The sequence below is a fragment of the Dendropsophus ebraccatus genome, chromosome 9, assembly GCF_027789765.1.
Source record: "Dendropsophus ebraccatus isolate aDenEbr1 chromosome 9, aDenEbr1.pat, whole genome shotgun sequence".
Classification (NCBI taxonomy): Eukaryota; Metazoa; Chordata; class Amphibia; order Anura; family Hylidae; genus Dendropsophus; species Dendropsophus ebraccatus.
In genome coordinates this window covers 55,932,656-55,947,847 of record NC_091462.1, presented here as the reverse complement: position 1 = coordinate 55,947,847, position 15,192 = coordinate 55,932,656, and the positions used below count along the sequence as shown (strand labels likewise).

General features: G+C 39.7%; 1 protein-coding gene across 6 annotated transcripts in view; it reads right to left on the bottom strand.

The window, feature by feature from the left end:
• Positions 1-15,192, bottom strand: part of PARD3B (par-3 family cell polarity regulator beta) — a 926,479-nt gene that overhangs the window by 742,832 nt on the left and 168,455 nt on the right. The window lies entirely within an intron of this gene.

Sequence of the window (15,192 nt, the reverse complement as noted above, 5' to 3'; positions counted from 1 at the left end):
ACCACAGGGAGCTGCTGAAAGCCCCTATTCAGAGGTCAGAGAGGTCAGTGCTGATGTCAGATGAGAGAGCCTGGTATGTAGCTGTAAATTAACTTTTTGTAGTCCTGTTTTGGTGCCTCATCTCTCCCCTCGCCATAAAGAACAATGAAGACAGGGGGGAGAGCTTCTGAAGATTGGGATGTTACGCTATGTATTATTACTTCTATATTAATAGTGATGGAAATGATTATAATTACTGTATGTTCTTTTTTCTTTTTAATCCGGAAAAATAAAAATTTATAAACAAATTTATTTAAAAAAAAAAAAAAACACTGCATTTTTGGCTAATAAACCCAATTACAAAGTTTCTTAAAATCACCTGTGCTATTGATTTCTGCAAAAAAAATTGAATGACAGTGACACTTTAAGGTCTTAATCTTCACCAAAACTGGCTGACTGTTGATCCTAACAATAATGCACCCTTATGTTATCATAGTATTAATTCAATCTTTTTTTTTTACCTTCAAAGAGAGGGATCCACCCATAAATCTAAGAAAGCCAGAGTTTAGTAATGTGATTTATTCAGATATTTTATCACAACACATCACATGTGATAAGCTTTTGTGGAATCTAAGTCCTTTACTAAGGCAGTGATGCTACATTTCATGAAATCTGCAATGCAGAGATGTTATATTCAACGTATTGATCTAGATTTTGCAAATGCAAAATCTAACCAGCAGAGGGAACCTTGATCTAAAGGTTATTAGGACTTTTGAAATGCCCAATATTAAGTCTTGAAAACTACCCTATGTTAATATTTTTTTCATCTCCTACAATTAAGTGTACTTTCTGCAAATTATAGTTTAAATTATGCTATACATTAAATTATGTTTTTATTTTTATTATTATATTAAATGATAGCTATATATATATATATATATATATATATATATATATATATATATATATACATACAGATAGGAAAAAAAAAAAACATACTGGCAACACAAGTATGCCTAATGATATACTGAAAAGCACTTTGGTTTGATGTATGCATTTTGTCATTTTTTAAAAAAAAAATTTATTTTGCAACCTAACCAGGAACAGATTTGTAGGCTTTACTCCTAACATATAGTATATGTTATATGTCACCATAAACTAAAAAATGTGACATGTTTGTGTGGTGCTTTTTTTTTTAGCATTTATTTAGTTTAAGGAATTTATTTTTGTTATATTAATTTAAGGGAGTGCCACAAATGACCTAATGACTATGGAATCCCGGATCACCTGCCGCGGATTCCGCAGCTCGCCTCGCTTATAGACGCTAGAGGCTGCCCACCTCTCCGCTGGTCCCATAGGCTTCATTACCCTTATGTACGGATTTATGGCATACATCAGGGCTATATTCATTCATACATTGGGAGGTATTTCAGGGGGATACTCAAGCAATAAGGAGCGCCTTTAGGTATGTTTGTCATTTTGTTGTAAAGTTTGCTGAATAATCCTGGGTTCACATTTTTACAGTGCATTTAACATACCTTTTTTTATGTGGAAAGGAAGGTGTGTGGGGGGGGGTGGGGGGGGTGCAACCGTGTGCATCTGTTTGGACCAGTTTTTCCATTGCCTTAAATTATTAAAAAAATAAAAAAAAGGATCAAAATAGTTAAAAAAACAAAAACAAAACATTAACAGAGCTGTTAAATGGACTGCAAAAACAGCAGTCTGAACCCAGCCTAAGGCTTACATAGGATAACATAACTTTAGCGGCACCACTTTTGTTCAGAAAAAATAAAGCTGTAAGAGCTTTAACGCAGATACTTCTGCAAATGTCATATATAACTTCTTGGATAAAACAGCTCACATTTAACCTAGAATGACATGCACACAAATTTCAAATATCATGGTTACATTTGGAAGCTGAAAAGTGGAAAAGTGAGACTGTGTGGAACTTTTCAATAAAGTTGAACAGTCAAAGAAGATAAAGTCTAGATAGCCATATAAGTAGAATAAACCCTTGATTTTTAGTGAGTATAATGGCCTGAAATGTGTCTGGGTCCACACTGCAGGGTGGCAGAGGATATAAATAAGAGTAGCAGCAAGATGCCTGTAAAAGTTTAATTAAATAAAATGCTTGCTACTTTTATTGGCAATTATTGTGCAATTAATAATTAATCTCTGTATTGAAAAGGCTATTTTGGTCTTGAAAAAATATGGTCTGTAAAATGTCAGCAGGATGAAAAAAGAGAAGGACAGCAAGTAAATAACTGAACAAAGTAAGAGCATCTTTAATAAATAATGTTGCCTGGCTAGAAATAAAGGTTTGTCGCCATACTGTGCATATTAGGTACACTAGTTGCATAGAGAACTAATGGCATGTAAGGCATCCAGCTAAAAGGAAAGACATGTAAGGACTTTTCTTACATAATACATTCCTGGAGGAGTAGATTTGAATGAATAGACTGGTATATGAAAGCTGTAAAAATGACTAATTATTTTACTATGTGTCTTAACCCCTTCAAGACCAAGCCTATTTGCACCTAAAAGACCAGGCTAATTTTTCAAAATCTGACCTATCTCACTTTATGCGCTTATAGCTCAGTGATGCTTTAACGTATGCTAGCGATTCTGAGATAGTTTTTTCGTCACATATGGCACTTTATATTAGTGGCAAAATTTGGTCACTACTTTGTGTGTTTTTTGTGAAAAACATCAAAATATCATGAAAAATTGAAAAAATTAGCATTTTATGAACTTTGAAATTCTCTGCTTCTAAAAAAAGAAAGTTGTATTACATAAATTAGTTACTAAGTCACATTACCAATATGTCCTCTTTATTCTGGCTTCATTTCATAAACATATTTTACTTTTTTAGGGTGTTACGGGGCTTAGAAATTTATCAGCAAATTACCACATTTTCGTGAAAGTTTCCAAAACTGATTTTTTTAGGGACCAGTTCTTATTTTAAGTTGATTTAGGAGATTTGTATACTGGAAACCCCCATAAGTGACCCCATTTTGGAAACTAGACACCTTAAAGAATTAATCTAGGGGTATAATGAGCATTTTAACCCTACAGGGGCTGGAGGAAAGTATTCACCATTAGGCCGTAAAAAAATGAAAAATTGAAATTTTCCAATAATATATACATTTAGATTAAAGTTTCTCATTTAAAAAGGAACATGAGAGAAAAAGCACCCCAAAATTTGTAACATGGGTTCTCTTGAGTACTACGGTACCCCATATGTGGGTGTAAACCACTGCATGGGCACACAGCGGGGCTCAGAAGAGAAGGAGCGCCAATTAGCTTTTCCATTGCAGATTTTGCTAAAGAAGTTTCAGAGCGCCAGGTGCATTTGCAGAGCCCCTGTAGTGTCAGCAGAGAGAAAAAACCCCATAAGTCACCCCATTTTGGAAAGTACACCCCTCAAAGAATTCATCTTCGGGTAGGATGAGCAATTTGACCCCACAGGTGTTAGAGGAAAGTATTCAAAATTAGACAGTAAAAATGAAAAACTCAAATTTTTTTCCAATAATATGCTCGTTTAGTTTGAAATTTTTCAATTTCACGAGGAAAAAAAGTACAACAAAATTTGTAACGCAGGTTCTCCTGAGTAAAAAGGTACCTCATATGTGGGCATAAACCACTGTATGGGCACACAGCGGGGCTCAGAAGGGAAGGAGCGCCAATTAGCATTTTCTCTGCAGATTTTTCTGAAGAAGTTTCTGAGCACCAGGTGCGTTTGCAGAGCCCCTGTAATGTCTACAGAATAGAATCCCCCCAAAAGTCACCCCATTTCGGAAAGTACACCCCTCAAAGAATTCATCTTGGGGTAGGATGAGCATTTTGGCCCCACAGGTATTAGAGGAAAGTATTCAAAATTGGCCAGTAAAAATGAAAAACTTGAATTTTTCCAAAAATATGTTGGTTTAGTTTGAAATTTCTAAATTTCACAAGGAACAGGAGAAAAAATGTACCCCAAAATCTGTAACGCAGGTTCTCCTGAGTACAACGGTACCCCATATGTGGGCATAAACCACTGTATGGGCATACAGCAGGGCTCAGAAGGGAAGGAGCGCCAATTTGCTGGAGCAAAACCGCAGCTAGTAACAGTTATTAGAATAGCGCAGTTAGTAAAATACAATAAAAAAAATTAGATTACAGGTAATGTGGGGTGGTTATGGGTAATCTAGAGGTGGTTACGGGCAGTCTGAGGTGGTTACGGGCAGTCTGGGGTGGTTACGGGTAGTCTGGGGTGGTTACGGGCAGTCTGAGGTGGTTACGGATAATCTGGGGTGGTTACGGATAATCTGGGGTGGATACGGTCAACATGGGGTGGTCACAGGCAACCTGCTGTGGTTACGACAACCTGGTGTGGTTAGAGGCAACCTGGGGTGGTTAGAGGCAACCTGGGGTGGTTACGGGCAACGTGGGGTGAATACGGACAACCTGCTGTGGTTACAGACAATCTGGTATGGTTACAGGCAACCTGCTGTGGTTACGGACAATCTGGGGTGGTTGCGGACAATCTGGGGTGGTTGTGGACAATCTGGGGTGGTTGCGGACAATCTGGGGTGGTTGCGGACAATCTGGGGTGGTTACGGATAAACTGAAGTGCTAATAGGTAATCAGAGGTGGGTACCTGTAATCTGGCGTGGTTACGGGCAATCTGGAGGGGGTGACTGGCAATTTGGGGTGGTTAGAGGCAAGGTGCGGTGGTCAGAGGCGACGTGCGGTGGTCAGAGGCGACGTGCGGTGGTCAGAGGCGACGTGCGGTGGTCAGAGGCGTCGTGCGGTGGTCAGAGGCAAGGTGCGGTGGTCAGAGGCAACCTGCGGTGGTTGCGTGCAATCTGGGGGGTTACATGTAATCTGGCATGATTACGGGCAACCTGGGGTGGTTACGGGCAACCTGGGGGGGGTTACAGACAATCTAGAATTGTTACAGATAGAGTGAAGTGCTTATAGCTAATCTGGGGTGGTTACATGTAATTTGGGGTGGTTACAGGCAATCTGGGGTGATTACGGACAATCTGGAGGGGGTCACTGGCAACGTGCGGTGGTTACTGGCAACGTGCGGTGGTTACGGGCAACCTGCGGTGGTTACGGGCAACGTGCGGTGGTTACGGGCAACGTGCGGTGGTTACGGGCAACGTGCGGTGGTTACCGGCAACGTGCGGTGGTTACGGGTAATCTGGGGTGTTACGTGCAATCTGACGTGATTACGGACAACCTGGGGTGGTTATGGGCAACGTGCGGTGGTTACGGGCAACCTGAGGTGGTTACGGGTAATCTGGGGGGGGGGGGGGGGGGGGGGTTAGGGGTAATTTGGGTGTAAACTGCAATTATTACTATAATAAAAAGTGTGTGTTTTATTTTTTTGTATGTTTGTCACTTTTTGTACGTTATACATTCATGTTCACTGTATTACTATGATTACTGTGATATTTTCTATCACAGTAATCATAGTTCAGTGACAGAGACCAAATTGGTCTCTGTCACTTTAAATTTTCAGAGCTTGGCTGGTTGTGGAGCGCATGCGCACTTCATAACCAGCCAGGAAACGGAAGAGGAAGGAGCTCCAGGAGCAGGTGAGTATATGGGGAAGGGGGGGGTTGACTGGGGGACGGGGGTGACAGGGGGGGTGGGGGGCCACTTGGGGGTGGGGGGGACATCACTTTTTATCCCCTGTTACCAATCATTCATGGTGACAGGGGATAAAAAGTGCCGGCGGCACATGGCACAAGCGATCAGCGGTATATAGTATATACCGCTGATCGCTTGTACCGGGACCCCACAGGGGGGGTCCCGATGACTGCCCCATGCTCTCCGCTACCTCCGGTGGCGGAGAGCATGGGGCTTTCATTCATTTTAATTTTTTGATCACTGTGAACAGACATTAGTCTGGATTCAAGATGGCCGCCGCGGGAGGGGGGGTTAGTGACTCGGGCACTAGGGGGCTGATCTGGGGTCTGATTTTTACTTATTTTATCTCCCCCCACCATGGATTCACAGTGGGGGGAGATGAAATACAGCGGCGGCACCGGCCCATTAGTGACCGCCGTTTCGGCGGTCACTAAGGGGTTAATGGGGGTCAGCTGCGGAATCGCAGCTGATCCTCATTGTCTCCGGTGCTGTACACAGATGAGAGCGGGATCGCTGTCCCTGCAGCGATCCCGTTCTCATCACAAAGCCCCTGTCAGTCAGGAACGTATATGTACATTCCTACTGCACGGGGCATGTGCAATAGGAACGTATATATACAGATGGCTGACGTGAAGGGGTTAAAGAGGTATTCCTACTTGCAGCTTACCATGCAGCTCTTGCCATCACTTACTAGTTTGAGAGGGTGAGACTTTAGCACTTAGCAGCTCAGGACAGTAGTGCTGTGTGGCCCTGAAAGTGCCAGGCTAACAAACAGGTGTCGGGAGCTACTGCACATGCGCAAAAATGTGCGCTCCTGACTTCCTGCCTCTTTACTATCTCACTTACTGCACAAGCGCAAGTCATTATCAAGGAAGATGAAAGAAAGACATCATAATAAAACATGGAGTGTAGAGATGAGTGTGACTTGTGCATGCTCAAGTCCGATCGGTCAGCATTCGAATATTGCTCCTCTGATGCAGTTTTCTGCTTGCTCCATATTGCTTACTGTTTCTCTTCACCTGCACAGCTATCAGACTACATTCCCTACATTCCCATATAAGTGACAGGAAGAAGAAGAATAGCTGCAGCATTACTAAAATAAGTAGTGGGGAGAATACGTTTATCGATGGAGATAAGGTGGTTGCTGACTATTTGAATAGTTACTTTTGCTCAGTGTTTTCAGAAAGAAGCCTTCACAATCACAGGACGGTTGGACACAGAATTGCCTCCTGCTACATGGATTCAGCTCCAGTGTTTTCAGAGGCTGAAGTTGCAGAGGAACTTGTCCATTTAAAGTTGAATAAGGTGTCAGTGATTGATCAGTGTCAGAACTCGGATCAGTGATTGCTGCCCCCCTGATAGATCTGTATAACCTATCCCTGCTACCAGGAGATGTCCCTGATGATTGGAGAATGGCCAATGTTATACCCATCCACAAGAAGGGGAGTAGAGAAGATCCCAGTAACTACAGGCCAGTGAGCTTAACATCTGTAGTAGTAAAAATTATGGAAATTCTTCTAAAAAAGAAGATAATGGATCACCTAAGAATCAACAATTTGATGGATCCAAACCAGCATGGCTTTACTGAGGGCCAATCATGTCAGACTAATCTTTATTGATTTCTTTGATTATGTTACAAAAGTCCAAGGGTACTTTTTAATCCTTCCCCTTCAAACTCAGAAAGCGATGCTTCAGAATCAAAGTTCTCTCTACTACCACTAAATATACACAAATCTGTTTGTTCCAGCTGTCTTTCTCTGTCCGAGCAACCCCCTAAATGTGGAAGCAGAGCCTTGGCATTCAGTAGCACAACGCTCGAGGAGTGCTGTGCTGTTGGGGTAATGGGGGCAGGAAACTGATTTTTTCAGTTTACTGTTACATTACATAATTCAGCTGTTAAACCACATCTAAACTGAGGAAGATTCTGGATAACCCCTTTATTTAATGGATTACAGGCAAAAGGACCAACTCTTGTTATTATAGTCATCATAGGGTTAAAAAGGTTGTCTATGGAGCACATGATGACTGAAGCTTTTCTGCTCCCCAATGCTCACTTTCTGTGACTCCACATCTTGGAAGTAAAGCTTCTGAGACTTGTAGAGGTGGCTATATATCCTAAACATGGTGTGTGGACAAAAATACTCCTTCATGGAATGTCCAATAGCTGCGGGATTTTGCCAATGTTGCTGCAGCATTGTCCATCTATTGGACATCGTAAATAGGAAGCAGAACCCTTAAGCCATCTCCTGGTCCATGAACAACCTCTTCAAGGCCTCATACACTGGCACATATTACAACTGAATACAAACTTAGGCTGAGTTCCCACACAGTATTTTGCAAACAAAACCAGGAGTGGATTGAAAACACACAAAGGCTATGTTCACACACTGTTGATGCTGAGTGGATGGCCATCATTAAATGGCAATAATTGTAGTTATTTCAAAACAATGTATTTTCAATCCACTCCTGGTTTAGGTTGCAAAATACTGACCAAAATACTGTGCAAAAATACTGTGTGAGAACATAGCCTTATATTGTACAGAGCCATAAAGTGGTGATAATAAAGTTCTGTGGAGCACTAACCTACCCCCATATGCCTTAGATTTAACATGTGATGTGTTTTATTTTATCACAGAGTCCTGCACAGAGTCTGGGCCCCATAGCTCCATTAAACCGTAACAAATACTATTAGGTAGAAGGAAGAATGTATGTTACAGTACTTCTAAAAGAAGAATTTCCCACCTCAACTCCATCATTAAATTTGAATAGGCCTGTCACAAGTTTGAGATGGACACATAGCAGGGGAGAAAAAGGAATTGACGACATCTACCAATTGGACAGACAGCAAAACACCAGGAGATAAAGAACAGATGCAGATCACATGGCTTTAAGTATATGCCATGTAGAAAAGTCAGGACTTGCAACGCTATCCCTCAAGCCACTTACAAAATTATGTAAAAATACATGCTGTGATTGAAAACCCCATGCTCTCCTGATAAAAAAACATATGGAAGTAAAATTCTTTACATAAAAGATTAATTGAATGGGGCCCTGTTATCGAAAGTGGACCTGGATTGCAATTATTTACACTCCTCAACCCAGAAAAAGAATACAAACTTAGGCTTATCACAAATGATCAGACTAGTTTGACAAAAAAAACCCCCACAAAAAACACAGTATTCCTTTAAATGAGATCATAGCAGCCGGATTTGCTTTCCTGCAGCACAGCAATCACAGGTGTTATTTTGAAGCATTCCACAAACTGTACATGAAGCCTGATTGTACTGAGAGGATTTCTGAGATATGTCACAACTAACTGATAACACATGTGAATAGGTTTTAGTAGCATTCTTGTAAGACATTAAATATATGAGACTACAGCATTCTTCAGAATGGTATAGAGCTTATTATCCTTTCCATCCTTATTTTAGAGAAGGCCATGTTTTTACTCTACAGATAAATGCTTCCACACGGTTCATTACACAGTTGCCGTCATTCAAAAATTGATGATAATCTCGGGTTAAGATTAGTAAGGACATTACACATTACAAAGAAACAAATACAAAGTTAGGAAAGGACTGCACAGTTTTACATATTTTTGGGGGGGGCATCTCCTAAAAATTGTTTACGGGCTATACCTATCTCAAGATGTTATATGATAGAGGGCAACATAGATAGGAGGACAACAAGCTGTCTAATTGCTGGGACCCGCACCAATTTTGAAAATAGTAAAAATAGTCCACATCGATTCTCTATTGGTCCACTGAAAAGTTCTGACCACTGAACTTGGAAACGTTTGGTAACATCAGAGAATGGAATGGAGCACTGGTCACGCATGCATAGTGTGCACCATTCATTCCTGGGACAATTTTGACCCTTTTCTTCAGATTTATGGGGTTCTTTCCCCTATGAATAGGGGATACCATCTTGAGATGGGAATATCATGCTTTAATTATGTAGTGCTTGCAGTACTCTTGCCCCTCTGCATACTTCTGAGAGGCAACTACTTAGGGCCCTATTAAATGGGACAATCAGGAGGAGCAAGCGAGCAACAACCTGTCAGATCAGAGCTTGCTTTTGGTGCTATTTCACGTGCCGACAGGTAAGTGCAGTACTAAACACTGAATTGCTTAAAAAAAGCAAAAAACAAAAAAACATCCTCCTAAACATGGGTTAAAAACACAATGCTGTTTATTATTTTTTTTATGACTTTTAGTGTCAGGATTAGTCCTTTGCCTTTTTAGCATTTACTTTAACACATTTGAGGATTATACAATTTAGGAAATGTAAAATTACAGCTTGATTGTATATTTATTAATGGCATCAAAATGAAAAAAAAAAAAAAATCTAATGAGAAAGTTGACGGTTTTAAAATATGTGGAAACTACTGATAATAATTATGTCTTGTTTCATTAGATTTTTAATTGACAGCCCAGAGGAGAGTCACATATCTGCATAAAAGTACAGTAGAGAAAAAAGAAAGTGAGAGGTATAAAATGAGATTCCTTTCACAGTGGCCAATAAGTGATACTACTGGCCTCACCTTTTCAGCATAGATTACACAAGAGACAACCGTGAAAAGGAAAATGGAGGGCACGCAGAGAAAAATGACAGAAGGGTTCACCTAAAGGGGGACGCAAAAAGATAAAGAATGGAAATGTGTGCTGGTAAGCCAGTCTTCATCCATCAATATGCATTATCTGATAACCCAGAGCAGGGATTCCACTGTCTGTTAGACAGAACAGATCTCATATACAACTTGTCTTTGGATGGATCTTCTGCAAAGAATTAATTTAGGTCTTTCACCTTTGCCTGTCTGACCTAAAGAAAACAAAATATGCAAATAAAGGGCAGAAATCACAGGAACTCATCTTGGAGAGATGGAGCTTCTATGAGCTTTCTAAATTCATGAGAAGTCATGTGTACATTCACTGAGAACCGCTATTGTTAATTTTCAAATTTGATTGATGAAGTTGCAATCTGAGATTATAAAATGGTCAAATATGTAAATGTAGCCCCACTGGTCTTATCATTTTTAGTACATACCATTCTAACATATCTTATGATAATGTTACCTTTACAAATAGAGTGTGACATGGGGGTTGAAATATGGCTATTTTAATATACTGAGAGCAGAGGTGTCTAGCATGATGTCACAAAGTGCAGCTTCTAATCATAGAGTGAGCTATTACATCCTAAAAGAATAGTTGCAGATATACAATATAACAGCATAGCAGGTCAGAACAATTTCTCAATTTTATGAGTATGTGCGGTGGATTCACAATCCAGACTATTAAGTAGAATGGGGCTGAAAAATCCAAAAGTTAGAAAAAGTTTCAATTGAGGCAGATTAAACATAAAAGAAACCTGTTGGAAATTCTAAGCTGTCAGAATAGCCATCAGAAAGAGAAGAGGATCTGTATCTGTGCTCTAGTGAAGCCTGCAAGACCAAAAACAGCTTTTAAATATTTATTTATATTATTTTTTATTATCTGCATCTAGTCTTGGGAATGCAGCTATACGCTAGGATAAATCACCACAAAGACTGTAAAAAATTGTTCTGAGATGGCCACTATAATGCTATATAGATCAGCTTTACAACTAACTTAAATTTCTGGCTATGAGGGTCATCCATAAGGACATGAAAAAATAGCTGTTTGCATGCAATCTGATGCCAATTAAATATCATTCATTTTAGACTATTGGACTACTTACCTAGGTTTCAGAATCATTAAGCTTCTATGCCATATGAATTGCATGAAAATAAGAAGGAGGAGACAGAGTAAGCAAGTTTACCAGAGCTTTGAAAGGAAAAAAAGCGCCAATAATCAATTCATAGTATGTGTTTAAAGCATCATGTGTTGATGACAGCTGTATGTCACAAGTAAAAGAAATAGTGATTGATTATAGACAATCTAAAAGTCTGCAAAAAAGAAGAGAGCAGTAAGTGTACATATAAAACCAGCTTTTACCAGCCGAGGAAACATGTGAACAATGGACAGACTTTTACACAGAATGAAGCGTAACATGCACATCTATGAGAGTTTGCACACAGAAAAGAAATGGCAGACATTCAAAGTACTGAAAATACTACTTGATGCTAAAATTGATATAATAAAAGACAGAAAGATGGCTAAAGAGTAGGCTAAAAGAATAGATTTATGAATAGCAATAAAGAAATGGCGTAAAACATCTTTACTAATACATGATAAAAAATGCTTGGAAATGTATATGATGCACATCATCTTGAGTTAATACAGTAGAGGTTCTAGCACTGAGCTGATGGAAAATGAAATTGCAGTATACATTTAAAAAACTACAACTCTGCTATTCTCACTATTCCAGTGTGTGTATCTATATCTTTCTTCTTCTTATCCCGCTTCCTAAAACTCAACATGGACAAAACAGAACAAACCATCTTACCCCCATTTCACTCCTACTCTTCATCTAACCTTTTACTCACAGGTCCCTCAAGTCCACTGCCCTGGGACTTGCTACCTTGTCTTTTAAACTGCACATTCAGACCCGGACCACCTCCTCTCACCTTCACCTCAAAAACATTTCCCAAATTTGCTCTTTTCTTCATCCCTAACTTAACAAAACTCCTGGTACATGCCCTCATTATCTCCCGCTTGGACTACTGCAACTTCCTCTTTTCTGGCTTTCCATCTAACACTTTCACTTGCCTCCTCCCAGTCTATCCTTAACTCTGCTACCTGACTAATCAACCATTCTCCAACTCTGCCTCTCCCCTTTACCAATGCCTTCACTGGCTCTGAATTGCCCAAAAAATTCATTTTAAATTGTTGACCATGCTATACAAGGCCATCTACAACCTTTACCCTCTGTACATCTATGACCTGATAGCCTGCTACCATTCCTGATGCAGCCTCTGAACCTCCAATGACCTCCTTTTGGTCTCCCCTCATTGTTCATACCTCACACAACCACCTACAAGATGTACTTACTGGAACTCACTACCACTACACATCTTGCTCTAATCCGCCATCAGGACCTTTAAAAGCAAGCTGAAAACACATATCTTTAAGCTAGGCTACAACCTGTAATAATTCCACACTTTGACTAGCTGCCCCCTTAATTACTGTCCCCTTGCTTTTACATTGTAGATCGTAAGCCCCACAGGCAGGGTCCTCTATCCCTTCTAGTCTGCCATTTACCTTATTTATGTATTGTGTTTTTTATTTTTTAATGTTCTGTTTGTCACCCCAATCACTTGTATATGGCTCTAAAACCAAGGGCACATTAAAAAAGAAAAAAAAAAAAAAAAAGCTCAACAACAGAAAACTTAACTTCACAGAAAACAAAATCAGGTTTAGCCCACTAAGTAGTACTGTTTTAATAGAAATAAAAACATACGGCAAATCTACATTACCAATAACCAATGTAAGTGTTAAACTCTCCCAACCATGTCCTCAATGATGTAACAGATTTTTCTGCTGTGAGAAATAAATAGGGATTTTAATGCTGAAAACTAAATGGAACGGATATTTGCAATTTAGTGCATTACGGCTTAAGTAATAAATCATCTAAATAATAACTCAATGGAAGTGGAAAGGCAAGGCTGAGACTAGCAACATGTGACAAGCTTGTGCTCAACAATTTTGGCAGAGGGTGGCTTCCCTTAGAGCACATGTTATAGGTAATTTAAAAATAGGGATTATTGAGGATTTTATCTGGATACCATCTTTACATTCCACAGATTTTCCATGGTTGGCTCTATAATTTAACCTTAAACTGGTCACATTTAGAAGATTTAGGTGATAGTGGCTCAGAATGTAGGAATAATTTATTTGTCACCGGTGGCATTTAATCAGAAAGTGAAAAATTGAAAATATTTCCTACACCACTGCAATACATCTGAAACATAGAAATAAGCAGTCTAATATTTAGGTCTTGTGCAAACAAGCATACAGACATACATCATAGGCATTTTGTCAGTATTTAGCCCTGACCTTATTTCTGTACTTTGTATTGATTTTATTTCTCATTTGTCAGAATTTCTTCTGCACAATGAAAAAAAAAGGCTCCAAATATGGCTGCATGCATATGGAGTGGTAACTGGGCACCCATAGACTACTACAGTTGCTGACTCTACCACTATATGGCACCTACCATAAGGAGATAGAAAGAGCTTTTTGTTTGTTTGTTTGTTTTTGTTTATGGAGGATACAATATAATAACACATTAGAATACAATATAGTGTAATGCTCAATCAAATCCTACATTAACTCCCACCCCATGCACAACACTGACATTGCATTGGGTAGTTCTGTCAGTGACCGCCTGCTTCAGTCAAAAGTGTGAGAAGGAGTGTTCAGACCCGTACTAATCAGAAGAATAAGCCGGGAGAAGAGGTGCTGCAGTGCAGCCTCTCCCCACTCTGTGTTAGAAAAAAAAAAGAGTTGGGCTATGGCTATGGCTGTATCCCAGTTTTCCAGGTGGTCCTCAGGCTGTACCCACCCTCTTCACGGAGCGGGCAGACAGCAGGAATTAGACGCCAAGAGTTCAGGTTCATACGAACCCGAACCTTGGCAGGTTCGCTCATCTCTACTTAGAATGGCGCTTTAGGAGCATGCCTCTTTTTTTTCTTACACAGAGCTCTCCCGATCGCCACGGGTCTGAACACTCAGACCCAGACTGATCATGTCTCTACGACATGTGAAAAGTTTTTTTGAAACAAAAGCTTTGTACCCCTTCTACTTTTATATCTTTTCTCCTTTTTATCTGTAATTACTGTCACTGTAATGCTTTTAGCTTGGAGCTTCTTGTATTTGTTTTATCTATGCTGCTGTAACACACTGAATTTCACCATAATGGGACTAATTATGTCGGCATTCTTTTAAAAAAAAATATTTACTCCCATTATAGAGCTGCAGCAGACACCATCCACTGTTTTGTACATGAGGCATTACATGAATAGAATAATAACTAGTTTACTATGTATGCTATCATTATATTAATCCACATCTCTATATATCTCCAAATAACCTAAGACACTATATGTGGGAGGGTGATCTGTTCTCAAGTCAATGTTAACTGTGGGACAGAATGTGTATAAAAATCATCAGTGACTGTGATGGGAGTTTCATATAGAGCTTGTATGGAACAGTCCATGTTTGATCATATATGAATGGTGACCCCATGAAGAGAGCACAGAAACACATATATCCCATGTGGTCACCAAGAAATCACATGACCCTGACAGAAAGGATTCTAGGAATTTTCAGTTGGAAAGAAAAAACTAGCTGCAGTCTGCTGCTCCCCAGCCCTCATGATATCCAATGATGTTGCAACATCATCATGCAGTTATGGATTGGGATATGCACCTGTCCCCTCCACATCATCAGACGTGAGTGCCACTAATTGTCACTATAATGAGCAGAGGTGTTTAGCTAAATAATGTGACTGTTCATTATTGCTCAGCTCTTCCTTGAACAACATTTTATATTATATTAAAACATACACATAAATCTACAGAGAAATTGACAAGCAGACAACATGAGGGGTTATTTTCTGGGTACCTGCTATGGCCTCCTTGTATTGGGTAAAGGC